Raw genomic sequence first — 25765 nt, 5'->3', positions numbered from 1 at the left:
TCACGGAGCTATTTCTTGACCCAACAGATCTCTCAAACTACCTTTCACCATGGACCAAATTTCTTCTTTAAAAATAAGGGGGGGAAAAAGAAAGAAATTAGCTTGCAGAAAGACCACCTCTGAACACATTTATCCATTACCAATATCCAGAACATCTCCATTCTGGTTTCAGCCAGTTAATGGAACAGAAACAGTGAAAGTGTCACTGATGTATGCCCTCCTTCTGTCCATAGATGGAGGAAGACATCCACACTTGCTTCTGGATCTGATGGAAGCATATCACAGACGTGGTTACAGACTGTCCCATTTCAGAAAAGTTATAGGGGTTGATGGAAAAGTGCTGAAATAGTTCCAGTTCTTCCTTTTGCCCACATCTTGCTATAACGAAGAGAGTTGGAGCATTGTCAATGACTTCATTGGACAGAAAATCAGACCCAGAGAATATTGATGGATAGCTTTCCTCTATCTCCATAGTATTTACCTGTGGAGTCTTACAAGGCTCAAGTGTTTCCTTTATAACATTTACATGGAGCTGTTCCTTATGTCTTATTCCACTACAACGGATCCTTCATAGTTATTTTCTAAATTTTGCATGAACAATACCACATATACAAAACCAGAGTGATTTATAATAAATGGCTATAATGGGTTTTAGCGAGAGCAGTATTTGGCCCAGTGACAATTCTAATGGTATAGAATTTAATTCTCAATGGCTAACGGCAGGGAAGAGTGAGCTTTAATCAGCACGGGAAGATTATTCAGATTAGTACTATACACAGTTGCTGGTTGATTTGTACTACACGCTTCAGAGCTGTAGCTTGCCATTGATTTTCTTCAAGATTCCCATTGACTTCAATGTGAGTTTCAGAAAGGAATCATAGCAGGCTATGCTTTTATTTTGTACTGTGTGAAAAGGTACCAACACTGATTTTTGTTTTTATATGCACACAAACAATTAAGGAAAGGTTATTAGTAGCATTACAGTTCAGTGGAGGGAGAAGACCTAGGATTATAAAATTGAAGATACTGGGCAGTATCCCATGCAATTGCCCTAGGTCGTAATTCACAAGTCATGACAGTAAGATGATAGAATGTACAACCAAATGAAAGATGATCAACGACTGCAAATGAATTTGGCTAGACACTGCATTGCTCACAAAATGTATTAGGAATGCCTCTAATTAGACAAGGAAGGAAAGGATGTTGTTTTCAAAACAGGCTAGAATAGATAATATAACATGTCTGCTAGGTTCAGGAGAGAATTTTTGCCAGCCACATCTGGAATGCAGTAACAAAAATGAATGATGATGTTTGAAAATAGTTGAAAAATAATGTTATTTACAGTAAGAGTTCCAGAAACAAATATTTGTACATCTTCTTATCTTAGTGAGCAGAGCAAAGCTAGTTTCTCACAACTGACAGGTCTGGTCCTACTTCCTAAACTGCAAAATCAGTGGAAAAAACACAATATTGAAAAGGCAAACCCAGCTAAGATCATCATAATAGTTGCACATACAGTTTCAGCTCCAGCATGAGAGTTAGGAAGAAGCTCAGTTCTTATTTACTTGAAAGCACAAAGTTAATTTTTTTTACTAGATTTTTAAATGTTTTCTTGTTCTCTGGATCTGTGTCAAGAATCCTCCAATCCAACATTTTATATCACCCCCAACCATTCATGTTTTATAATGTGAGTGCAAGGAAAGGAATCTCAGCTGGTCAGTTGGACTGGCTGTTTAATAGCATCCTTGAGTTCTCCTAATTGTCCTGCCACTGTGTTTCTGTTTGCTTCCTCTTTAGGCTTAACAAGCACCTTACTGTTCTCATCACTTCACTTTTAACTTTCAGAAAAGTTAAAAATTTCCATTCAGAAGATAATTAGACTCCAATGTTGCTAGTATCCAAAACTTTGCCAATAGGTAATGCAGCTGTAAGTACTTCAGAGTGACAAACATTCAAAACATAAAAAACTGGAAAATTACAGAAAAGCTTTTAAAAATCCCCAATTGTTTTACACACTGCTTAAACAATCTTGCGAAAAGTAAATGTGATTCCATGCTGATGTCCATATCACCTAGAGAACCACTTCCCATCTCCCTCCAAGAAAGGAAAGGCTGCAGAACAACTGAACTGAGGTCTTGTCTATGATACAGAACCTTTACTAGAATAGCTATGCCAGCAAAGCCCCCTAAATTCCTACCATCAGCATAGCTAAACCATCTCCTTAAATGACATTTTCTCAACTGACAGAAGCATTTTTCTATCAGCATAGCTGCATCCATACGGGGTGGAGGGAGGTGGGGGTGGGGAAGGGAGGATGTTTCCAGCATAGATATATTGGCTAGGGGAAATTCTTTCCCCCTCGTCCTGAACCCTAGCCAACATAGCTATGCCTTCAAAACTTTGTAAAGCAGACTAAGTCTGAGTGCCCCATCATCCTTCCTTCCTTTGAGAAATATAATCATTTCCCTTTCCTGGTATTTTGGCCAATACCAAGTACCATCGTAGCTGGTGAACATCTCAGAAATTTAAAGAAAAACAAATTATCATGCCTTCATAAACCTCATATGGGTACCTCAAAGTTCAGTTTGAATTTCAGGCTTTGGTTTAGATTCAGGTTCTTTCTTACCAAAGTTGGTTTGTCTGTCCCTACCCTCTGTGCACTTCACAGATTGAAATGTCTCATTAGTATATGATGAGGCGGATGTTCCGCATTCTTCTGTCCTTCACTACTGTACATCAGATATCTATTCAGTCTTTTTCTCTGTTTCACCATGCCACACAATTTCAGCTCATGACTGGTCTATGATCAGCTTATGAGTCTCTAATTTGCTCTTTTTAAGAAGATTTCCATGTAATAATTTTGGTGACTAATTCTTGGTCTGTATTAGTCACATGAATGAGTTTTAGTGTGAGAACCAAGAACTAGTTAGGAGGTGCTCACCAGCTGTTCCACCTAAAGCCTGACATCTGCCAATCTCATCAATGGTCTCCACCCACATTGCTATTGGAAGAAATATGACTGTTTTTATAAATTTGATTAAAACCACTTAATAATAAAAATCAAGACATATCACCAAAGCTAAACTATTATTAAAATATTTAAACCAAGATAAAGCAATACAACTAGCAAATCAATATCAAATAAAAGGAAAAATCAACAAATTACTCTCAATATCGGTTTAGCATTAAATCAAATATTAAAAATAGGCAATCTCATAAATTCTAAAGATGATTTTAAGGAGGTGGTTGTCCATTTAGTCATAACATCCCAACTAAATAATTTTACCAGTTAAAAGATTTAACCATTCAAAATATAGATTAGATTAAGTGTCACAACCACAACCTCAGAGCCCTAGATTTCCATTCCTATGTGTCAGTTAACTCTTTGTTCTTCACCCTCCATCCGAACAGAAATTATAGTAGACTTCGGCAGAACTCTCTTGAAAAAAAGTAGTTTGAAAACTCTTATTTACCAGAAGTTACAGGTGACAACCTCAAGTCACTCAGGACTTTTAAACACACATCACATTGACTAATTATAGGAAATAATATTTAGGGCTGTTTACCTGAGGAACTTTTATTTCAGGCATCTTTCCCACCTGGACTTTATGGAAGTGCTCACACACACATGCAGGCACACAGCTAAACTTTCACTTCCACATGCTAAAAATAAAAAAGATAAATAGGCTGGGATGTCTCGCAGACTCTGTAAGCAAGAGACAAAAAATAGAAAGAAAAATAAAATACTTGTGGTAACAGGTACTTGCAAACCTTTGTCTCTTACAGATTTCCAGACTCTCATAGAATATGAGCTGGATGTGCAGTCAAGGAGCGAGACAGCAGTGTTTTGCTGGCATAGGGCTTCTTTATAGCAGGCCCTCTTTGAGTGCAGGGGAGTTTGGTTAAAGATTAGACTAGCCTGGTTGTTGATTTTGTGACTTCCTCTCCAGCAAGTAATCTGTTTTGGGGATTCTGGAAGGTCATTCTCTTCCCTTAGGTGGGAGGTTGACTCAAAAGGCTAGATTTTTTTGCCCTTACCCCTGAACCTTATGGCTTGCAAATTTCACTTACTCTGAGCTGCAGAGCTTTCCTCCAAAGACTGAACTAATCAAGTATGAGGCCTACCTCAGAGCCATGCAACCTGGTCCAATCAGGTTTGATTTAGGTCATTTTGATCTAGTCTTAATCTGGGAAAAACTGGCATACCTCAGACATTAAGTCTGTGACTCACCCAAAGTATCAAAATTTTGGACATGTGAAACCAATTTTCTGGAAGCTGGCAAGTTCTTATCGAGGTGAAAAAGTCTTATGATGACATTTTGTGACCACTTTATGGAAAGTTCAATCCAAAAATAATAAAATTAGCTAATTGCTAGGGTTCTTTTTCCAGTCAGTCATTCAACATTAATCCATCAGCAACATTAAAAATAAATTGGAATTTATGACCTACGTCATCATTCTTCTTACAAAAAAGACAAATTTACATTAACTCCTTTATTTTGAAACTGGGCTATAAAGCAAAACTTATCTTTTAGAATCTTCATCTTGATAAAAAATATATATATATTTAAGCCATCAAGATAAAACCCATTTAAAATTCAAAATTTTAGAAGTTTTATATAAAACTGTGTTCTCATAAATGCTACTTTCACACTAGTTTTGATTGGACATATATCATAGATTACGTGGTATATATCTTCTCCTTGACTGCATGAGAACTCCTTGTATGGGTTCCTCCAGTGCAAACACTCACGTTTATGACTTCCAGTTCACTATGAATATTCTCCAATATTTGCTTAATATTTGCTGTTTCTATGAAAACTCCTACCAGTAAAAGAATTTCCTAAAACATTCTCAGAAACTGAAGTCAATTATTTTTAAATTAAAATGAATAGCCACAGTATGTATTCTTCTCTCCATCTTTAATCTTTCAAGAACTTTTGAAAGCTTCTCTCATAACTGAAATCATAGTAAGCTAGTTTGGGAAGTGTGAAGGGGCCTTAAAGTGATTGTAAATATAATTTAAGGTCCTTTTTCTCCACTAGAACTATATAGGACCTTTAGTGAAAATGGCACAATCTATGTGTGTCTGTTTAGAACATGTACACACAAAACTAATTATCTATGAGGATTGCATGTATATATGGAAAGAAAAAAAAGTTACTGATCTCATTTCAAAGTCAAATAGACAAGTTATCATATATTTGGAATGTTCTTTCAAAGATAATTACCTTGGTTACTATATTAAGTATAATTGAATCTCAATCCTTCCTGTACCATCAGATATCACTGAGGACATGAACAAGGCTCCGTCAAGCCTACCTATCCTGGTCTGTTCTCTACATTGTTAAGTCTTACTATATAAGCATACCTCGAATCCACTGAATGTCAATGTTAAAGGATATACAAGTTAAAGAATAGAACAAATAACTTTGTTTAATATGAATTCGGAGAAAAGCCTGACAACTTCTTATAGTAACCAAGGTAATTCTCTTTGAGAAAACAAGTGTTAAGAATCCATGGGTATCCACTCCATTCTACCACCACTCCCGCTCTAAAGGTTTAAGTCCATCAAGCTCTGGATGTTCAGAATCACTGAGAACATTGCAAAATTGTTTTTCACAAAGTCTCTTTTGAGTGGGATTGTATTTTACATGATCACCGCATGACTATATACAAAATACAGTCTCAAAGAAGGGTTTGGTCACGAATACATTCAATATCATTGTGTGTTATTCCTGTTGAATATTCCTCAACGTGGGATGCGTTCATTGATAATATACTAGGGTTCACACAACTCACTTAGACATTTTTGAATGTTTTCATGTTCAGATGAGGAGAAAGATACTTAATTAGATTTATGTTAGAAATAATTAGATTAATAAAATATACATAAATTGTTTTCAGAACAGTGTTTTCCCCAATCTCAGACAGCTTTACAAACACCACTACCACGTAACACACACAAATGTGCAGTCTTGCTTTCAAGGTTCATTATATTTTCTGCTAAATTTATCCAAAAGTATTTTGGTTTCAGCAGAGCGGAAAGAAATAATTGTTTCCTCAAGATAGTCTATGCTGCATTTTGTATTACCCTTTCCTCAGGCACAGTCCTTTTTATCCAGGGATATTTGGTTTTGGAACTTTGAATTCAAGTCTTATCTGATTTTACACTTCCATGTGTGCACAAAGAAAATGCATTGCTTAATTGGTCTTATAGGTTATAACAACTCTGAAGAAAAGCTAGCATTATTATAGCTTGTTTTCTGAAGGTGTTGTGCGCGCTCTCTCTCTCTCTCTCTTTTTTTTTTTTTTTTTTTTTTAAAGAATCACCTTGAGTACTGTCTAGGCATTTAAGTGGAAGGAACTCAGGTTTTCCCTCCCCTACTGCTTAAATTTCACCAAAGCACTGGGATTGAGGGATAAAGTCACAGTACCAATTTAATGAAGTAGTTTTGAGAGTGAGGGTCAATTCCTCTAATCGTTTTTCCCTAAACATTTGATTCACTGTCCATAACTATTCTTGACGTCAGCTGGCACAATTGGTCTGACTAATATAATTCCTTATTATGTTGCTTCAGTAAAAGATTTGATGTGAAGTTTCATGAGTTAGTGAACCATGAATTTCCTTTGACATTTATTACAAAAAGTGCACACTGCTTCAAAATCATGAAAGTCAGCTTGATTCTTTCTTCATGAGACAAAAAAAGTCTCATGAACTGATTTAACTGTTGTTATATCTCCCTCTCCCTCCCACATCCTTCAAAAAGCTTCTGCCAAAATTGAAATATGTTTGACTGCTTGAATGTGATGCTTATAAGTTTATGGTTCTTAGAACATAGTAAATACTATATTGATGATTAGTAATGCACCCCAGCATTTAGCTTATTGAATTCATTATATACCAACACACTGAAGCAGAAAAGCGGATCATTTTAGAGATCAAGAATGCCTGATGATATTTCCTTCAAAGTCTGTTCCTTATCCTCTGGATAAGTGCGACAGACACTTACTCCCAAAGTACATGCTGGGAGTTACTGCACTCAGGGATAACATATAAAATAAATGCAAGACATACAAAATCTGTATTCAGCAAGTGTGCTGTTAGTGTGGCTCCTAAGATTTATTAGTCCTACCTTAAACTAGCGATTCAGGGGCTTTTTAAAAAAACTACAATTTACCCATTCTGATTGTATAGGAAATATCCATGAAACCCAAAGAAACTTTCAGGACAGTACAAACATTTTAAATGAGGCTACTCTTCTTATCCTTACCCATATGTCTCAAATCTCTATCCACACAATGTGTACCTATTTCAAAATAATCACTACTGTAGTTCTTTGTCAAATATAGATTGGCTGGAGTATTTACACAATACTAGTAAGACACTCAAACCAGAGTGATAGGTATGATACAAAGAAATTAGATAGATTACTTAATTTAAAAGAAAATGAAGCAGTTTTCTGTAACAAATTCATTAAGTAGTATGGAAAGTGAGCAACATTCATAATGGAAGTTAAGCTTGTGTCATTGGGAGTCACTAGGTGGCATTTGACAGGTAATTTTACAAGCTCTTTTTAATAAAATTTTAAATATTTTAGAGAGATGCCTGTTGCTAAATTGTGATATTTTTCTTTGTGGAAGCTGAGCATTTCATCAGTAAAGCTTGGTCTTGAGCACAAACAAAGTCTGTCTGCAATCATTCTTAGACACAGAGCAGCAGCCTATGAGATATTCCCATTCAAATTAAAACAATATTACATGTTGTCAAAAATATTACAGAAATGATGACAGGCACTATTTACTTTTGTCTTTAACCAAAGCCCCACTTCTTTGAGAATAGAAAGGAATAAAAAAATGAAGAGTGCTAGGCATACAGCTATCAAATAAGTACCTATCAAATAAGTAACACAAATATGATGCACTGGGTTAAAACTTGAAATCTCACCCATGCTGTAAACAGCTTGCAATGCTCACTTTTTCTGACCCTTGACAAATCAAGAAAGAAGAATACATCAATTGCTAATCTTATACCCCTTCTCACCACTTCTAAAGACATTCTCTCTGCCACCCTAAGCTTTTTACTATGTGCACAGTGAGACAACCTCTGCTGCATAAGTATTGCCCAGGGATTGTGGGATGAAGGACAATGAATTCAAATATATAACTGCTCACTAAAACCAAGACAGATGGCAAGCCCTGAGGGGTTGGGGAAAGCCTCACTTAAAAGTCATAATCACAGCACACAACTAAGCAAATGTCTCAGATTGCAAAATAATACCCAGATTCTGGACTGGATCTAGGTAAAACTTCCCTCCTTTTGTGACCATCAGCATTTTTGACAACCATGACGTGAGTTTTGCTTAAAAAACAAAAATGCTTTCAAATGAATGCTTGTGTGACAAAGTGGATTGTTAAACTGTCCTCCAAGTCATGCTGTTTGACCATTAATTAAGTAAATATGAAAGAGAAACATTAAGATTCATGTTTCCCATTTTAACAAATGCTAGCCTGTCACAGATGTCAGTAATGTATGCACTGAGACATCCAAGAGTAAACACAGGAATAATGTAGCTCTAACAAAGGCCATTTTCCCACAATATCCACAAGCAATCCACATTAAGATCACCTTATTTGATACTACCTGAATGTAGGCTTTTATCGTCCTTGTCAAAGTTGCCAACAAATATCCTAGAGAAGGGACTTGAACCTTAGTAATTGCTATCACTCTTTGTGTACACAAGATGCAGCTTGCTTTCTCTGCATGTGTAACAATTTTTTCCACACTACTCTTTAAGCTAAATATTTTGTTCATTACAGGAAGTGGTCTGTTTATAATCTATTAGTACAACAGAAGATGATCTGTGAGTGTCCCTACATAACTAATTTCTTACTCACAAAACTAAATATCGTTCATGACAGACCTACTGACGTGCTCTATAACAAGTTGCTTGGATAAATCTGTGAAATGGGGATTATTAATTATCTATCATAAAGCTGTTGTGACACTTAAAAAGGTAGTGTTTGTAAAGTACGTTGAGATACTTGGGTGAAAGGTGCTAAGTACAAGTTCAACACAGTATCAGTGGTCAACTTATCATTAACAGTCCTTATACTCTGAAATCCGGCTTTGGCTTGCATCACTGAAGTCTGGTTGTCTGATATTGTATGGCCACTGGCGGCTCATCTTGCTCCCCCTTCTTCCCTTCCTCCTGATACTCTGTTCCACTGGGGGTGGGAGGTTTTGTGCTCTAAAATTAAGTGTAACAGCTAGTCATCTGGACAGCAGAGCTAGCCTGTCCTGAGAGGTGTCCATAGAGAAAAATCAAGGTAGGTGAGGGGAGGATGTACAGCAGGAAAAAATGATGAGCTGGCAGTAATACTGTTTAAGAGTTTATAGTAAATATTATATATTGTATTATATAAGCACTTCAGGCCTGACACAAAGCCCACTGAAGTGAAAGCAAGGATTTTCATTGATTTCAATGGGACTTAGATCAGACCCACAGAAAGCAACAAGAAGGACCCTCTCCAGGCTGGAGGGAAGAGGAAAAGCAGCACTGTATCTCATTTTCAAATAACCTTTTCATGGAAGAACCCCTAGAAAGCTTAAAGATTTGAATCCTCAAGCATATTGAACGCCTTACCTTGGCATCTTTTTGCAGGAGAATTTAAAGTGACTAGAAAAGATAAAAGTGTGCTGGGGAGAGAGTTTAAGGGAGGGAACAACTAAGGCAGCATGGCAATATAAAAGTACAGTAGATATAAAAAATATTCGATTGGTGTTGGATCAAATAAAAACAAAAATAACTGGAATGTTCCTTGGGGAATTACACAGACTGAAATGTATGTTCTCAAAATAAAAGCACTTCCAGAATAAAAGCCTACCATTCAAGACAAGAGCTGTATGCTTTTCTTCCTTGCTTTCCAATTTTCTCCAAAATCGGTATCCATTGAGTGTTCAGCAAACCTTCTAACAATCTGTTTGGATAAGCACCCAGAAGTTCAGACAAAACCACCCCTTGATGTTCATTCAGAGATTCAAATTTCCAAAGTCAAGTCTCCAAGACATTCTATTTGATTCCATTCTATAGATGTTCTTATAGTGTGCTCATTGCCAGAGTACCTTCCAGTAGCAATATGACTAATATCTGTTGTATGTGTTTAACAATGAAGTAATAACATCATCATCACCTCTCAGGTGCTTCTCTATGCCCAACAAGCAGCTCTGAGATCTCTCTGCTGAACAAAACTTTTGAAACTGAACAGTTATATTAATTTTTTCTTTAACACCTAATACCATAAAACTTGAGCACCAAGAAGCATACTGCAATATTTCCTATATTTAGAATATATGCCATAATACACTAATATATATAAAATATTTTTTATTATTTTTTTAAATGGCATGTGGTGTTCTGAAAGGTGTGACCACAACACGCAGTCTATGTCCTGGCATACGCTGCCACAAACAGGGAAAGAAAACAACATGATAAAATCACGAAGAAGAATGTGGCTCTTTTAATCAAGTTTTCTCTAAACTTTATTTCACCTTTGTGTTCCTTTGGAGTTTTGCCTGAACATGGACCGCAGAATTTGGTCCGTATAATATATTGCAGTTGCTGTGCTGGATCAGACATTTGGTCTACATAGTCCAATATCTTATTGCTCTATATGACATGCTATGCTTCATTTGGAACTGAAGTAGAGTCTCAAACACAAGATGCAGGTAAAAAACAAAATTATTTTTTTCAAAGTGTAAGACAATATTGTTCCTGACATTCCATAACTTTTAAGTTACACTGTTAGGAAGACTATTCATACTTTGTAAAATGATAGAACTTAGTGTCAGGAAAAATTATTCCCTCAGCTACTGCATTGCAGAAATTTGCTACATTCATTATGAATGTCAGTTTTCTTGTTGCTGCTGTTTTTTAATCTTCTTTTGAATCAGCAGGTAATGGTATTGCTATGTGTATCAGTATTCTCTGTAGAATTACAATCTAAAGAATGAGACAATTCATCTCATATTTTTGGCCTTATCTTGAATAGCTAATATTATTAATGGCCATAAAGTTAGGTAGATATTTTTTTATACTTCAGTTATGACACTTCTGAGACAATGAATCCTTAAATTTGAGTGTATGCTATATAACAACTTCCTTTAAATTAATTTAAATTAGGGCTGTCAAGCAACTAAAAATTAATTGTGATTAATCGCGCTGTTATTTAAACATTTTTGGATGTTTTCTATATTTTCAAAAATATTTATTTCAATTACAACTCAACACAAAGTACAGTGCTCACTTTATATTTATTTTTGATTACAAATATTTGCACTGCAAGAAAACAAGAAATAGTATTTCAATTCACATCAGACAAGTACTGTAGTGCAATCTCTTTACCATGAAAGTTCAATTTACAAATATAGAATTATGTAAAAAGTAACTGCATTCAAAAATAAAACAATGTAAAACTTTAGAGCCTACAAGTCCACTCAGTTCTACTTCTTGTTCAGCCTATCACAAAGACTAGTTTGTTTACATTTATGGGAGATAAGACTGCCTGCTTCTTGTTTACAGTGTTACCTGAAAGTGAGAACAGGCATTTGCATGGCACTGTTGTAGCCAGCGTCACAAGATATTTATATGCCAGATGCACTAAACATTCCTATGCCCCTTCATGCTTCGACTACCTTCCAGAGGACATGCTTTCATGCTGATGACAGGTTCTGCTTGATAACAATCCAAAGCAGGCAGACTATTGCACATTCATTTTCATCATCTGAATCAGATGCCACTAACAGAAGATTGATTTTCCTTTTTGATGGTTTGGGTTCATAGTTTCTGCATCAGAGTGTTGCTCTTTTAAAACTTCTGACAGCATGTTCCACACCTAATCCCTTTCAGACCTTGGAAGGCACTTCAGATTCTTAAACCTTGGGTTGAGTGTTGTAACTGTCTTTATAAATCTCACATTGGTACCCTCTTTGCGTTTTGTCAAATCTGCAGTGAAATTGTTCTTAAATCAAACAACATTGCTGGGTCACCATCCAAGATGAAATATATGGTAGAATATGGGTAAAACCACAGAGCAAGAGACATACAATTCTCGCCCAAGGAACTCAGTCACAAATTTAATTAATGCATAATTTTTTTAACAAGCATCATCAGCATGGAAGCATCTCCTCATGAAGGAGCACATGAATGTTTAGCATATCTGGCACGTAAATACCTTACAATGCCAGCTACAACAGTGCCATGCAAATGCCTATTCTCACTTTCAAATGACTTTGTAAATAAGAAATGGGCAGCATTATTTTCCATAAATATAAACAAACTTGTTGTCTTTGTGATTGGCTGAACAAGAAGTAGGACTGAGTGGACTCGTAGGCTCTAAAGATTTACATTGTTTTATTTTTGAGTACAATTATGTAACAAAAAAAATCTACACTTGTAAATTGCACTTTTCTATTATTCTATAACAGTGCAATTAAAATTGATTAATCACAATTAATGTTTTAATTGAGTTAACTCAAGTAGTTAATTTGTTTTGAGTTAACTGCAAGTAATTTACAGCCCTGATTTAAATGTACCAACCTTTCATTTTAATTTGTAGCTCTTCCCCCACACCATACAAAACAATAATTTACATTTATATGGTGCCTTTTATTGTGAAGCATACCAAAATATTTTAAAAACTATGGCCCTGATCCTGTTTTTATTTCTGTGCTTAAGTGAACCACCAATAGTCCTACTGTAGTTATGTGAGTCAATAGGAGCTCTGTGAATGCAAGGAATGAAGGATTAGGCCTCACTGTGTGTTTGTAATTGATGCATTAAACGATGCATGTATTAAATGGCTAATATTTTTCACGGTGTAAGAGCACATTTCTAAGGGCTTAAGAAGGGAAACTAAGGGTATGTCTATGTTCCAAAAAAAGACCCACAGCAGTGAGTCTCAGTGACTGGGTCAACTCACTTGGGCTTGCATTATGGAGCTAAAAATAGCAGCATAGACATTCAGGCTCAGGCTTTAGCCAGACTCTGAAACCTGGTGGGCCTCAGAACCCATGTGCCAGCCTGAGCCCACACATCTACATTGCTATTTTTAGCCCTGTAACGCCGCCTGAGTCAGTTGACCCAGCCTTCAAGACTTACTGATGAATGTCTTTTGTTGCAGGTAGACATACCCTGATTGTGTTACAGATCCCTGTATTAAGGATTTCTGCAATATGAGCCAGATACAGTAAGGTTTCTTCTAGCAAAAACACACAGTGTGTAATGTAATGATACTTAATCTGGTTAGTTAGCACAAAAATACCCCTCCTGTGTACCAAAAGAACTTATGGCCTGGTTTTCAGAGATGCTAGCAACTGCAGCTCCCACTGAAGTAATGAGAACAGTGGGCCCTCTATACTACTGCTTCTCAATCTTTTTGATAATGGGGACCAGCTTGCTGCCTTCCTAAACTGTGTCAGGGAGATATCCGAGACCGGCACCTGTCCACAGACTGAACAGTCATTGAGAAACACTGCTCTATACCACTGAAAGTTTCGACAATAGTGTTGTGATAGGCAAGAAAAATAAAATGAGTTATATTAGAGAGTGCCATTTAGTTGCTTTTTGTAACCTCTGCAGTCATCCTGATTATCAGGATACCTGCCCATACAGAATATGGTTCTGAGTGAAACAGTGGGTGTATTTAACCATTTCTACAGTTTGCACAGTTTCCAGCAATATAATTTCACTCACTAATGAAGAATTCAGCTGAGAATTGCAGAATCTTCAAAACAGTGCAAATGTTAAGGTGATCCCCCTGCATCCTTTATTCATAATACAGCAGATAATTTTGAGTCTACATAGCAATGTTGATTGCCATTCCTATTTAAAATAATTGAGATAAATATTACCAACTTAAACTTTAAATTACATTAAACTTTAAATATTTTATATACAACTTTCCTTTCACCTACTAATTATGTATTTCTATCAAACAAAGTAATAAAGTTTGGCAGATCTGTACTTTAGTGGGTACTGGACTTTATGATGTCCATAAAGTCAATGGGCAGCTTTCCCGTGACTTCAATGGGCCTTTGTTCAGACCATATATAAGCCCATATTGTTTATTGCTCATAGTTCTATTTCTCTGTCAATATTTTTTTTATTTTACTTAGATAGGAGGACAGACATGAGAGATTAAATCACTATTATTCTTCTTTCCTGTTTTTAGGGGTAAGAAAGTAGAAATTTTCCAAAACTGCTATTGACTTCTGTAGAGTTTTCCCTTCAGTAAAGCATAAGATTTGAGTCCGAGTTGAATTTTGGCTTTATTTAAGTCAATGAGATTTTTTTGCCATTTACTTCTTAGGCCAGAATTTCACCTGCGGTATTTTGGGACATTATTGTGGAACACTACAGGATGCAATGGAAATTTGGTAGTCAAAACAGTAAACATGTAGGCTTGCATGTACATAAAGGAAGCCTGATATATTTCTGCTGAGTAGAACTGTCTCTGGTAGGGAAATGACAACCCAATTCTATACACCATGCTGACATTTAGATCAAAATTGATCACCTGTTTCTGCTAATTGTGACAATGAAAAACACTCATGTTGGCAAATTCATACAAAGATGTTTGTCTTTATTAAAAGTGAATTGTCGGTTTTACACTATATGAATTTTATATGCATCTCAGTGGTGACTGATCAAAGCCTTCCACTCATTCCATTAAATCCAAACTTGACCGATGACGTGCTCTTGGAGTAATAGCTCTTCGCTGTTTTCATGTTTGTATTAAGGGCAGCTTTTTAGGATTTTTGCTATTTTTTAAAAATCCTTTTGGGCACAGGAATTAGGAAACATGTTTTGATTTATGGAAGGCAATTGACAAATCTATATCAAGGAAAAGTAGCGATATTTTCCCATTACTTGTATTATAAGAGAGATAAAAATGTGCATACTAAATAAATAGCTTTGATGTCCAATAATGTCCCCAAGGTTTTTTTTTTAAATGGGATGTCAGTGAACAAATCAGCTAACTGTTAAAATATAACTCCCTCATGCCTTTAGTTATAAGCTAGTGATAGGCATAACCAAAAAGTTGGATCAATAGTCTGCCATTATTAATAGCCTTTGTACCATATTCATTTCTAAAGAGCCGCAAATCAAACAGAAGTCCAGTTCATGGTGAGAAGCAAATGAGTTGTCTTTACTATCTAAGCAGATAGCTAATTATTCATCTTTGACATCAATTCATCATAACATATTAGTTGCTTACATAAAATTGAGTGTAAAGTGTCAATACAACTGCTGTGCAACATATAAAAAGACACGAATAGTATAGTATAATGGGAGAATCAGGGGAAATTGAGAGACCCTTTGTGTATTCTTTAATATGCTAACGGTGGGATGTGAATTGCTGAGTCCTTATTAAGCAACCACCTTTTTCATATGTGGTCATCTTCTATTCTAAGTCACATCAGAAAGTGTGGACCAAATATTTTTAGGTGAACAGCATCTCATTTACAGGAAAAGAGAAATGCCTCACACACAATTAATTACCCTTCTCCCCCAGTAAAGTTAACTTATGGCAAGGCAATAATTCTACTACTGGATAGATTCATTACACTAATAGTCATTGTAGTTAGTCTCCACATTAACTAAGAGCAAAATCAAACAACTAGGTTAAAAAAAAAATGAATACCTTGTACATTTATAGAAATGGCCAAAAAAATCTGCATATCTAAAAGACCAAATGTATTCATTCACATAGTAAACAGGAAAGAAAAAAGGCATTGCTATGGAAGAGAAAGAAAACCAACCTCCTTTTTCTGGGTATTATGGCTAGAGGATACACCAATTGTTGGTGGGAAGAGACTGCTGTTTTTGTGAGCATGTGTTTGTAGCTGCAGCTCTACTACATGTGTTAGGAATTATAACTATGATGGCAACACAGCTTTTTCTCAGTATAGTAGATCACATCAATTGCCTTCAGAAGACATGGGAAAATACTCAGAGCAGATTTTCATTGCTGCTGCACTAGCTGAACCAGTCTGGCAATGTGTTGATAGTGCAGCATTAATCTTGGAGCCAAGGGACAAGGACAAGCTACATACTTTTTCCTCTAAACAACCAACACAAAAAGTCTTCTTGGGCAGCATGACTGAGAGATCAAAAAGTCACTCAAAGAGAGAAAGAAAAAAAGACGGCAGAAGAGATTGAAAAAAATAAAATTCATCATGTTTTAAGTATTCGATCACTCAACTCTGGAATTTGAAGTATTTGTAGGTGCACCAAGATATGGTCTCTTCACAGTTCAAGTGCTTACTACACATGGATGCATTGTCATCTTTACCTGCTGTACTCTCAGAATGTATTAGTACTTTATCTACCAGTGTTTTCCATCTTTTCTTCTATGTAAAATAAAAATTCCTTTCAAAACAGAAACAACTTTAAGGAAACAGAGAGAGAAGAGGATGTGTCAAAATAATATTCAGAACAAATATCTGCCTAATACAGCAAAAATTACATTTTTCTTCAGACTCTCAGCTACCTATTTTCCTGCAACCATACCACCTTGTGCTTTCATTTAATCAGTACTTGTAAGCAGTTAGGCTTTGTCAGCCTTTGAATGAGAGATCACAAAGGAAAGAAAACTAGGTGCTTTAAAAAGTGTTAGGTTGTACAGCAGATGGCATTCTTCCCTCTTGAGTTATTATTTAAACCAATGCTCCTAGTCTGGTGTCTGAGGTATTTGTGTTGCATAAAATGCCAGCTTTGAGAGGCATGGCACAAGATCAAAGGGTTCCACCCACATATGTGCTTTAAAATATCCTTGTTTATTTTTAAAAATAAAATTTAGGTGAAAAATTGTCTCACCATGGGAGCCACACCCTTCAACAGATGGAATGATTCAAATGCTTTGCCAGCAAGAAGCTTTCTTGGCTTTATTTATGATTATCAAGTGAGTTGAAAAGATATGTAGCTGTCAAATTGCAGCTCAACTTGGAAGTAATCAAGTTTTATAACCTCCATGGATTACTTAATCATTTGATAAATATTCATGCATTTACCTACATGTATCAACATGTTAAATCTAGAGACACTTAGACTGTAGTTTTCCTGTTTCCTGTTTATTTTGGGCAATAACAAAAACTTTAGCTTTACTATTAACGTAAACTTTAGTAATTGTGACAGCAAATTTAACCCTTTGACTTAGGTCCAATTTCTAATTAGGGTTGATCTATGTTCATTATTTTCTACATACAGCTTCACATCAGGGACTTTGAACTGAACTCTTATTTGAAAAGTGAATTACCTCCAAGGCCTCTGCTTCAAAGTTGTTAATTCAGGATCAGTCTTCAGTAATTCAAATTGCACATTGCTATTCCACAGCTGACATGCATCAGGCCTGATTTTAGATCAGAACTAACTTCAGGTGAGATGGAAAGCTTGAGGACAGTATGTACGAGCTTAAAGGTGAATGTTTCAGCAAGTGACGAGCAGGAGTTAGAATAGATGGTATAGCACCACCTTAACCGTAGTAATTACCATTCATGCTATAGTTGAACAGTAACTAATTGCTGATGTAATCTAATTAGATATTTTAATGCTCTTTTTACTAAGGAGATTTTGCATTCACATCATCCCACTACTCCTGTATACAGCACTATAGCAGTGATGCATAACTACTCACACCATGTATGAGACAGTTGAAAAATAGCACTACACTAAATTGCCCTTATTGCACTGTTCAAAGTAATCTACAGAAAAGAGATGGGCCTGAAATGGAAACCTGAAGCAAGCACCCTTGAAGTGTGGTGATGCTGTAAGGGGTTCTGAAATCTGGAAAACGCCAATCCAAATTATACAAGTATATTCTATTTCAACAAACAACTGGAATAATTAAAAACACATAAACCTGGAAGGGGCAGCTTCAGGACCCTGATGCATATTTTGCAGCTAAAGCCCACCTCTACCATTTTGAGTTTAAATCTTTTCCGCTCCCACAGCATAATGGAACATTTATGTGGTAACCTCAATTATGCAATATTAATCAGAAAACCATTTTATGTTTCCTGGAGAATAAGTAAAAGCATTTTAGCTACCTTTGGGCCTAGTGGTAATTCTTATTTGCCATTTGGAGAAACCAGATGAAGCTACAGTACAATTAAGTGCCTTATTTCACAGATAAGTGATTGTCTTAGGCAATCAAGCACCTTCACTACAAACCCTGTTGAGAGTCACTTCATTGCCAAATGTGTCTTTCACTGAGCAAAGATCATGGTGAGAAATGAAAAACAAAATACTTTTTCTGCTTTCTGAAACTGTTTCCAATCCAGTATTTTGTTCTTAATGACCTCTGATTTCACAACAGATTTTCACTTCTTACTACTGTGGATGAAGTATTGACAGCTGTCTCAAAAGTGCCAGTTTTCTCTTCTATCCAGTGGTACAAATTATTTTTGATTTTTTTTTATGTACAGGAGAGTGGTCTGAAATTGTTAAAAATGCTACATGAATGGAAAGGGAAGGGTTGAGGGATATAAAGGTAACACCAGACATGAAATCAGCCTGGTGGTCTGAGGCAGATAGCATCCCAGAATACTTTTCATGGGTAAAAAAGGTTATGGACAGGAATTTCCTACACAGGATGTAAGAATCTCATTGAATAATTGCTCAGGAACTCCAGAGGCTATTAATGTGACATCTATTTAGTACTCTAGGCACCTGCTCAGTTACAGAGCTGCTAGCCATATGATCATAATGGGCTCTTCTCTGCTTAAAAATTAGTGACCAGGAGATTAACTGTTTCTGAACTATAGTATGGTGGGGCAGAAGGAGGCTACATCTCTGAAAAATTAGGGAGAAGCAATGGCCCTGTCTGGAAGAATACATGAGAGTGTATGGGGGAGGATTGGTAAGTACCCAAGGCTAGGTTGATACCTTGCAGTGGGTCTCAGTGAAGTTGTGCTGCCCCAAGAACAACCTAGAGAACTAATTTCTTGACTCAAAGTCTCTGTCTCCCCTTTTCTCTATGGGGGCAGTAAGCTATGCAAACAAAGTGCAACTTATGTCTCTCACCACACTGGCTCTCTTTTCACCAATGTTCTGGTCAACACAGCTGAATCAAGATGCTGCCAGCTCCCCACCAGCTCCCACTGTCCTGCAGAAGCTACATTCCCCTTGCAGTGCCATGACCTGTCATGTGTGTAATCTGAACAGGCAAGTGGGGGTCTCCTCCTTACACTCCCGAGTATGGGGTACATAAGCTAGCTCCTGATGGAGCCTTCTGCCATTATGCATTTAGAACACACTGCAGTGTATGTGTAATAAACCTCTTTATGGAAACATGTGCAGAAAGTGTTTGTATATGCATGTAGAAGGGTAGACTCACCACTGGAAACTCCTTCCTGGCAGGATGTGGCATAGCAGGCTCTCTCCTCTGTAATGTTATTTGTGACCATTGCTCCATCCTGGTAATTGTCTGTCTTGTCTCTCAATTTGGCCCTCTGGCCAGATCATGATTAATTTCCACCCCTTCTGGAGTAACAAAAAGTACAACTAAAGTCCAAAAAACATCCCAACACCTCCTCTCGGGCTATTTCTCAGCCACTACTTAAAGTTCCATCTTCAGCCCCTGGGCTCAGCAATATTTACACTAGATTTGCATACACCTTCCTTGGGTCTGGTTGGTGAACCCAGGCCCACCTTCTACACTGGGTTCTGGCCCTGGGACCCTATATTAAGCAGCTACTTTTGCTCCTTTAGATACACTGCTGTTTCCCTGCGCCACTTCCTGCCTCTGAGCCCCTTGTACTACTACACTGCAGCCTGTGCTTAACACAGCCTCTCCTCTGATTTCCAAGCCACTGGATTCTCCCTTAGGTCTTCCCAGCTCCATCTTTCTCTTGTAGGATACTGACTCCGCAGAACTTCCTCTGTGTGCCTTGCCACAAGGCTTCACATAGGGATTAATTCTGTCCCTGTGACCTTCATCAGCCTGCCTTCCCAGAGAGCAGGAACTTCTTACCTCCTCGGTGTCTGGATCCCCCTTGCAGCTCCCACTTCTTTCATCAACACAACCAAGCTGCCCCCGCTGGGCCTAACAACAAATCAAGTCTAATGCACCCTCCAGGTGCAGCAAGGTAGGCGAAGTGAGCTCTCAGACTCCTGTTAACTCTTTGTTCACCTGTATGTGAGGTTGATTCTCCCTCAATGTGCAGTGCGATTATGATATAGGCTAATCATGGGCAAGATTTGAATTTCTAGGTGACCAGGTGCAGAAAAGCAACAAAAAATCATTAATAAAACTTCAATATTTTCATGTTTGGTCAGAACCCCTAAGAACAGCTGCTCCCTTATGAAGATTGTAAATGTCTTAGAGCAAACTTTCACAGGCGTAGTACCACCACTTCCATTCCTACCAAAATTGGGTGCCACAATGAACAAAATGACAGAACCTTAATGATTCGGACCCTCCATTCCTGAACTCAGGCAAAATTCCCATTGATTTTCATGACTTATTGGGAGTTTTGCCTAAATTGTGTAGGTCTCAGTTCTGTCTCTGTGCACACTGGTCCCCCTCCAGTTCAGGAAAGCACATAAGCCCGTGTTTAAAGTTAGGACATGCTTAGGTCCCACTGACTCCACAGCATGTGCTACATGGATGGAATTTTTATTAAAATTAGAGAAAGTACCTAGTCATGAAGTTCACATCCAAAATTAGATCCATATGCAAATATTTCTAAAGTCTGGGGGTCTTGGCTAAAATCAGCTCAACAGAGAAACAGGTGTGAGTGGTGAACTTTGGATTTGAACGTGCAATTGTTCAACATACAGGAGAGATTCAGATCTGATGAACAGTTCAATCCCATCTCTAGATAAAGTGTCTCTATGATTTCCTTCTTGGGCCCAGCAAACAAAAATACATTTAGATGACTTTCCATTTCTTTTTACTCTTTTTTAAACTCAGGGTTTTAATTAGTTTAAAAAATAGTTTAACAACATGGAGGGCTACTTTCCTAATTGTAATGACCTTTCCCATTCTTTCAGAACAAATTCTGTTAAACACATTTCATGTCATTTGCTTCATTATCTTTTCATTTTAATCATCTTCAATGAGACACCATTTAATTAGATTTGTTGTGCAGGTACTGACAGTTACACTTCTCTATTCACTGCATGCATTTTCATTTGACTAACATAATAAATCTTATTCATGCCAATGGCACCACCTATTACAAAAATTAATATAGCATCATCCAGTTAAACTCAGCTTGCAGAATGTTATAAGGGATTTTTGTTTCATATGCTTTGTTGACAAACATTTTGGTTGTTCGGCCATCCCGGTCATAAACAAAGATTTACTTGTCAGCATATGTTATAAATGCTACCTGTCAGGAATCTATATTGTCTGCTTCTTAGGTCATAAATACAATTTGGTTTTATTACAGCTGCATTTTTTTCTGTTATGAGGTTTAATAGCCATGAGACGGGACAAAAATTGCCTCGTAGTTAATACCAAGTATTTTCACACACAAAATATTGTGCAATAGGGTACAATCTGATTTGTTATGAGGGGTAAAAATATGTAGCCCTCCAGAACTTGCTAAATCTGCAGGTAAGCATGTACGCTTGGGGTTAACAACAATATTGTCAAAATATGTAATCACATATCCAAAACCTGAAGAAAATTTAAGAAATAATTTTGTCATGATTCTTAAAGCAACCACTACAATAACCTCTGTTCTTCCATTACTCTTTTGACAGCTTCTTACAGATGAATTTGAAAGATGTTTACCTTTATATATGCATCTACTGCAACTTCACTTAAGTATGAAGGTCAGTATTAGTTAGCATCAATCACTAACAATCAATATCAATTTAGCTATGACTATGTGAATTAGAGATGGAGAAGACCTGTGGGCTGAGTAGCAATCTATATTATTGGATCAAATAGAAAATCTGAACCTCAGATTCTGTCACACAAAGGGAAAGGACAGAAGGTTAACTACTGAATTTATCTAGTCCATATCATCATCATCATCATCCATGCATAGTCTACTAAGGACTGTTGCACCAGCCAAAGTAACCACAGTTGATGAGGTTGCAGCAAGTATCATGTAATAAAGTTCTCAGATCTGGATCAGTCCTGTGAATCCACAAATCTCTTTGGTGGCCCTGCAGGCAGTGCCAGTAGGATCAGGATATGTCAATGGACACTCTGAGAACATTGTTTTCTGGGGTGTTTTTGTCCACCTTGTCCGCAAAAGTGGCATTTTATGCTTTTTTGGCTATGATTCACTTAAATAGATAATACTTAAATACTATGGAGATAGGGGTCATGCAAAATATTAGGGCAAATTAATATTAATCCTTGCTGTATGAAAAATATTTCAGTGTACTTTAATTACATATCTATCACATGCTAAACATTTTCTAGATACTGCCTCCACTAGTTCCCTAACTCTATGGCCTATATAACGTATGCAACTCAGTTTTGTGGGACCAGAAGTTGCAAGGTCATGTCCTACATGCCAACATTATACAACTGCTTTGAAAGCAATTTTTAAAGAGGGAGTAGATTGGAAGAAGAGAGGTTTAGATCAGGGGTTCTCAAACTTTTTTTGCTGAGACCCCCTTGAAAAAAAAGGTGATGACCCCCTCCATGCCATGTCATCCTTTCTGGCATGCGCTGGGGCAGATAGTTTGCTACCCCTCCCATAATAACCTCTCAACCCCCTGAGGGGTCACGATCCACATTTGAGATCCACAGAGCAAAAACGTCAACACTTAAGTGTAGGAAATCACAGAAACAAGAACAGAAAAGAAGCCATAACTGGCAGTCTAGAGCAAGAAGGCAGATGAGCACATGAATGAGGTGAGAGAAAGGTGAAGGGCTGTCATACTGTTAATTTTTATTATATCTAAATGTGCAAGAATCAATAAAGCAAACATTCACTGGTTCATACTGTGGAAATGCATTTATTTCAAAAAATTCTCAAATTTAGTACTATCTGGTATTTTGTACAGCTTCCGAGGTAGATCAGTGGTGAGGGAACATTATCATATCACAATGCACAGAAAAGAACCCATTGTAAACACAAGCAGAACTAATCCTTTCATTTTGTTCCCTCTTACTCAGGTCTCAAGTTAGTTATTTCTATGCATGTATATCTAAGGTTGCAGAAAAAAATACTTCATATTGTAATATTTGCTAGATAGCATGTAATTATGTAACTAAAGCCTGTATCATAACACAAACACAAAGAGGCAGAGATAGGACTGTGTATGCAACCTTGAATTTGGGGTTTCCTGATCTTTGCATGCTTAAATAGGCATCTTAACATAGTTTTTCTATTTTTTAATGGGTGTATCCCCTCCATTCTTACCCCATTAGAAATTGTCTTTCAACTGCTTCTTTGCAGCCTCTTTGTATTCATGTCTCATTTTCTGTCCTAAGCACAAGCAACAGTGGATATAGGATTTAGCAAATGAGGTGCAGTATTGGTATCCAAGTAACTTTCTCTCTCTCTCTCTCCTCTCTCTCTCTCTCACACACACACTTTAGTTATGTTTTGAATAAAAAAAAGAGTCAATATCATGATCTGTGTGTAAACAGACTACGAGATGTTCTCGCTCAGTGTTAACAAGCGATTTATTTATATCTTTGTGCAGGAATTTTCAAGGACAAACAGTGTATCTAGGATTTGTATTTTTTACCTATATATTTTACCTATATATTTTACTGTGGGTTCGGTGAAGATAAATAACTTATGTGTTGTTTAAAAAAGCCACACACACATACACACAACTGTTTTTGTTATATTTTATACCCAAAAATAAAATGACTAATATTGGCATTTTTATTTTGTCTTTATCTAGCTATTAACCCAGTGCTATTCTTCCTTCATGGTAACTATTTTTTCCTGGCTGGTCCATCTCAGGACAATACATTTGGAAATTCAGTGGAGATTGTGGGTAATCTCAGATTTTTCTATAGGGTCAGCAGCAGTAGCAGGACACCAATGTATATTTTCTTTTTCCTAATTTCTTGCACTGGAAATTACAGCCTGCAACAATCTTAATTTTTTCATAGGTAGGAGAATTTGAGCTGTGCAAGGAGAGCCTATCCATTTTCTGGCAACCTTTCAATAATAAGACATTTAGTAGTTTCAATGAAAAAACTAATACAAAGGCAGGAGAAGGAGGAAGAAGTTTCAATATTATTGCCCCAGTGAGTGAGTCATAGGAAAGGAACTCATATGAGAGTAAATCCTTGAAAAGATGAGTAAACCAAAAATCAGAGAGTACAACCGAGTTCACTCTTATGGTAACAAGCGTGAAAGAGAGAGGATCAGACTAATGCAAAACATGTACATGCTAAATTGGGTCACGGGGGTAACTCCAGCAAAGAAGGGGAAAAGAGCACTGCTGTTACTTAATAGATAATCTTTGGAATTGCCATGAAAATATCAAATACTGGAATATTATCTTTGAATGGTTTTGACTAAAGCTAATAACTGTAAAACCAAAATAAATAAATAAATAAAACCATTGCAATAGGTGTGAGATTTATGGAGAAATTTATAGCTGAAGTATAAGAAAATTAATATTCCTATTATTTCATTTGTACTCACATGGTAAAACAGTGTATTGAGTTTGATTTGCATTACATGTTTCATGTACATATTGTAGGTATTTGTTTGATCTATGAACACTCTTTGTTTGAACTGTATAGCCCATCGTTTTAATGTTCTAATATTTCTCAATATGCTTCTATTGAATAAAGCAAACCATAGGGGAACCTCCTAATTTTATACTAGTAAAAATTGTGTAGTTATTGAACCAATCAATGTTTGGGAAGCCTAACAAAAAAGAAAAACCTTCCTCACTGTCCAAATCCATTGAGTTAAATTCTATTAATGATTACTAAAAATACAATCTTCATTCCTCAGATATTATCTCCTGGTTGCTTTCCCTGTTGCTTTTACAACAAATTTTGGAATATTTTTATCTGCAATTCTTAGTAAATTGCATTTGCATTCACAGAACTGTTACCATCAACAAACCAACCAACCATCTGACAGTGATATGTGCACGTCTTATGAGCTTGATCCTTTTCTAAGTGAAGCCAATGGGAAAATTGCCCCTCAATTCAATGAAAACAGACTTGGTCACTACACCAGTTGCATTTTAATTCATTCTTCATGTTTTGCTCCCATTAACTCAGTGGCTACATATTTACACTTCGTGCTAGGGTGGTATAAACCCATTATTCTTTTCATCTCATCCTTCATAGGGAAGGACCTGAGGTATTTCTTCTCTCTTCTCTACCATCACCTCCCTGACATCATCGTGAGGGGGTGGGAAGAAGGAGATGCCATTATAAGTTGTCCCTCTCTCTACCCCCCTTTAGTACCCACAGAACCTTCACATCTCTTCCTCCAAACGTCCCCCCACCCCCCCGCCCCTGCCACCCTCGGGGCACATTCCTCTCCCTTATTGTTACCTATGAAGGTCACACACCAGCCAATTTGTGCTCAACTCAGAACACTCAAAATGTCACACATGCTGCAGTAGGGTAAACTTTCCACTGATTGCAGTTGGGAGTTGTGTGTGAGGGAAGGACTGTGAGGTGGATTGAGCAACTTCCATTTAACATGCAAAATAAATAGTGTTTTATATGATAATATGGCACTTCTGACTGAGAGCATGAAATTAAATCAATACCTTAATTTAACTGCAACCTCCTGAAGAAT

At 36.8% G+C, this 25765-nt stretch overlaps 1 long non-coding RNA gene across 1 annotated transcript; it reads right to left on the bottom strand.

Moving 5' to 3' along the window:
• Nucleotides 1–123: 123 nt before the first annotated feature.
• LOC137160209 (uncharacterized) lies at nucleotides 124–20079 on the bottom strand. Its single transcript, XR_010921809.1, has 4 exons — nucleotides 20035–20079; nucleotides 19399–19544; nucleotides 3567–3706; nucleotides 124–378 (listed from the first exon to the last, which is right to left on the bottom strand). It is a non-coding gene; the product is annotated as an uncharacterized lncRNA (long non-coding RNA).
• Between the last annotated feature and the right edge of the window lie 5686 nt (nucleotides 20080–25765).

Source organism: Emydura macquarii, unplaced genomic scaffold (genome assembly GCF_026122565.2).
Source record: "Emydura macquarii macquarii isolate MOO-44397 ecotype Brisbane River unplaced genomic scaffold, CSIRO-AGI_Emac_v2 contig_2171, whole genome shotgun sequence".
NCBI lineage: Eukaryota > Metazoa > Chordata > Testudines > Chelidae > Emydura > Emydura macquarii.
Note: the sequence above shows the minus strand (reverse complement) of the source record. Positions and strands in the feature narration are given on the sequence as shown.